The 4,297-nt window shown below is 35.3% G+C and overlaps 1 protein-coding gene across 1 annotated transcript in view; it reads right to left on the bottom strand.

The window, feature by feature from the left end:
• LOC106883781 (uncharacterized) overlaps positions 1-4,297 on the bottom strand; it is a 30,390-nt gene that overhangs the window by 25,131 nt on the left and 962 nt on the right. The gene's annotated exons all lie outside the window — the stretch shown is intronic.

Here is a 4,297-nt window from a genome sequence, read left to right as displayed (position 1 = left end):
TACATACATAAGAATCCTGCCAATACGCATTTAGTGCCAAGTGACTGAGTATTCCACATATATTTGCACCCTGAACTCAGTCATGGGAGCGAATCAGAGCGGTACAATAAGTGACAACACCGGACCTTTGAATCAGAAGTGCAATCAATCCATCGGGCTTCTACACAATTTCTGGCAACCCCGTTTCTTTCACAATGCTTGAGTCAACTCATTCTTTTACAGTAACTTGTTTTCATCCTTGAGAGAGAAGTCAGAACTTTTGGATTTGTACAATAGTGCTCTGCTTCGGGATTAGTGGAGTTTTCAATGCCAACTTTTGGCACCAGTTAGTCAAGGGTTTTCTCCATTTAGATGATTGTATATTTTTTCCTGTCTTTGTTCTAAGGACTACAGCTTCAAAACTTTAGCTTTTCCCCAATAGCCCACCTGGGGCATGGAATAACTGTTTTTGTCTCGATACTTTGGATAATTTGGCATCAATAATCTCGGAAGGGGAGCAAATGTCGTTAGGGAAAAAATGTATGAGCACTTATGTTCTTGTTTTGCATATCTTCATGCTTTTATCATTTGCATGATATGCGCATGGCGGGAACGGGGTATTACTCATTACAATTCCCCGATCTCCACAGTTTCTGATTCTGATATTGCAGTTTCTTCCAGTTCTGTGTATTCATGTTTTGCGCTGTGTTGAGTTTATATCAAAACTATCCTATCGTGAATTTCTTGTTTTCTTATATACAGAATCGATATACTTTTTTCTGAAGGTTTTTAATATCTTTGGAGTTGTTTGCTGTATTTTTATTTCTTTGAGTTATCGGCATATGTGGTGGGGTTGACTATGGTAACCGCACGAATAAGCCCGATAGAGCTATAAGAAGACAATAATGTCCTCAAAACAGTTCTCTTTAATATCCTGCCCTGGAAATCCGACTCTTCAGAGAGCGCACCAATGGTTGTAACATTAAGGCGTCTGTTTCATTTATTTATCTTATTTCTATGGAATCTTCCTAAGTCATACAAATTCGCTTCTTTGTTTTCTGACTATACCGAGGTCAAGAAATTGTGGCATATTATCCTGCGATCAGCTTTATTGAAAGATCGAATATATCATTTATCAACATTTGAACGGTTCAGAAACTGTTTTATCAATTACAACATAGAAATAACTGTGCGAGACTGATTCTGTTTTGACGAAAACCATGTTGGGTATTACTTAGCAAATTATCATTCTCTAAATACATAACCAGTCTCTTCTAACAAGGAACCTATAAAGGGTCACTATTTGATGAAAGTGAAAGTCATTTATTTATGTTTACCTAAGTTTCCTCATTGTGTTACGCATTATAGTTTTTGTATATAAAAAAAAATCTAACACCGAGTTATAATTTGTTGTTAAAGCCTCAAGCCATTGTGATACTGCAGATTTATAGTCAAAAACGTTCTTTCAGACATAAACTACGTTTATATTGGCGGGAGTGAGATTAACTGGCACCTCGGTTGCGACTTGGTACCAGAAGAAGGGCCCGGGCTTGTAAATATCTGATGGCTTCAGTCCTTAAAAATGAAAGGAAAATATAGCCTTTTCTATTGCAATATTTTACAAAAGTTTCAGTAATTTTTTATAGAATAATGCAATATAAAAGTGTTATAACTGTGTATGAACAATCATATTAATAATTTTTGATGAAATTTCTGCAAATACCTTTCAGATGGTGTAGATTACGATTATATCGTAATTTAATGTGAAAACATAACAAATATAGCTACCAAATGAAATTTGAACTTTTGATAATAATATGCGATGTGTGTCAGTATTTATGTGTGCGTGCTCACCATTCTTTTTTTCTAAATCTAATTCCTGATATAATCGTAATATATTCCATCTGAAATGCATTTATAGAAAATTGCATTAAAAATATCAATTTTTCTGAAAGTTATGAAGGGTACGAGGACACTTTTGTATGTGTGCCCCAATGGTTTTATGTCATCAGTTCTTGACCCTCGTTTTTTATCAGTAATGAATGCATGAGACCATTGGCTCGGGAATGGTAGAGTGGGAGGGGGCAGGGTATGCATGCGCCCCAACCCCTAAAAATTTGAACATCCTCTTGAAAAAGTTCATCGCCGAAACAAACGAGCGAACAACATTTTTGGACTGATTTGAAACCTTACTTTTCCATTATTTGATTTATCTGATTTGATTGATGTACAAATATATATTTGTACCTATGATGGTATGTGCTGCTCTCTCACCCAATAATAATAATAATGATAGTGATGATGATGATGATGATGATGATGATGATGATGATAATAATAATAATAATAATAATAATAATAATAATAATAATAATAATAATAATAATAATGCCCTGACACTGGCTCTCATGGCTTCTGATCTTAAATTATTGGAAGTGTTATCATGTAAATGTTTTGTCTTGGTATAATAGTAAATATTCTGCTCAATACCACGGATTTGCTTGTCAGTTGAGCATGTCCTTTGGTGGCTGACGATATGTGCATCTCTGATCACGAGCAGAAGTAGTTGAGGAACATCAGAGCCATGTGCTGAGAGGAATTCTTTGGAGTTTGAATAATTCACCTCTGGAAGTATGGGTGTTTCATTCAACATCCTTAAACACTCCTTATTCAAGGACCATTTGAGCAGGATGGGCTACTCAACCTGAAGAAAATTCTAACTGGGCCCCACCTGCAAGGTCATTCGCTGTTTATCTTGACACGAGATCCCCATGTCGCGTACATTTGTTGTGATACATGTACCTGGTGTACCCTTATCAGACAGGTAGTCATGATGGGTATAATGGGCTTCGTATATTTTAGCTCAGTGTCACTTTGCTGGCATGCACTGCTCTTTCACTCAATAATAATACAAAAATTGCCACGATAGAGTAGGACAGTATTAACATTGGAAAATATGTAAACACTACAAAATCAACACTCCTGCTTACTGGTACGAACATCATCCTGAGCCAGTGGTTAAAGGTAAAAAAAATGTCACTATCTTCTGGGATTTTCCAGTCAACGTCGACAGAACGATTCAAGCTAATCGACCAGACAAAGTCATTAAAGACAAGGAAGAAAATACTTGTAGAATAATAGAAGTGTTCCCACTTATAAAAAATATATCCGTAAAGGAATTTGACTAATTAAGTAAATATAAGAACCTGGAAATTGAAATACAAAAGATGTGGCATCTTAAAGCGAGAACCGTTCCTATTATTGTAGGTGCTCTAGGTATGATAAGAAAAGTCAAAAACATCTAGATAATATCCCAGGAGAACCATGTCTCAAAGAAATCCAAAATATTATGATGACAAGTACTGCCCACATCCTTAGAAAAACCTTATCAATTTAAATGTCTGTTGTATTATATGAAAATATTTCGCTACAGCTCCTGTCACTTCCCCTCCCCAAGCTTTTAGTCATAGTGTAACATCTCTTATCCTTCACTCACCCTAGGACACTGGATGTGTCTCGGCAAGTGATTGTAACAAAACATGCAGATTAAAAGTAAATAATAATAATAATAATAATAATAATAATACCTGTATTTGTTTTGATATTAAGATTTTAAAAATTTAACTTGTTTGTAAAAAAAATTTAGGACCTTCAAGAACTAGATTTATATTTTAAAGAGGCAGAAAATTCTAAGCCTTTGAATACAAAAAAAAAAACAAAAAAAAAACTCGAATACGCCGTACAGCCTATATGATTCTTCGGAGCACTAGCGTATCGGGGGGGGGGGGACGGTCCGCCCCGGTCGGCACTTTTTATCGTGTTATAGGCTATTGCTGTAGGGGTCCGGGGGCGGCAAACAGAAGGGCCGCCCCGGGCGGCAAACACTCTAGCTACGCTAGTGCTTCGTAGTGGTCTGATAAAAGTATACGGTTAAGCAAGTGTCTTTCGACTCAGGTATTTACCGCATGTAAGTATTCGATACTGAATCTACTGGGTTAATATTATACAATGTGCTGAAATTTCAATTCTTCATTGAAAGTTAACCGTTTAAATTCTACGGACTGCCATATAAAAATACTGGATTCGGACTGTCATCTCCGGAATAGCCTCTATGTTAATACATAAATACACACACATGAATATCTATCTATCTATCAATCTATCTATCTATCTATCTATCTATCTATCTATCTATCTATATGTATGTGTGTGTGTGTATAAATAGACAAATATGTACATATATATACAACTATATTTACATATAATATTGTATATGTATGTATATATATTATATATGATATATATATATATATATATA

The sequence above is a fragment of the Octopus bimaculoides genome, chromosome 13 (assembly GCF_001194135.2).
Source record: "Octopus bimaculoides isolate UCB-OBI-ISO-001 chromosome 13, ASM119413v2, whole genome shotgun sequence".
NCBI classification, from domain to species: domain Eukaryota; kingdom Metazoa; phylum Mollusca; class Cephalopoda; order Octopoda; family Octopodidae; genus Octopus; species Octopus bimaculoides.
This window is presented reverse-complemented; position numbering and strand designations above follow the sequence as displayed.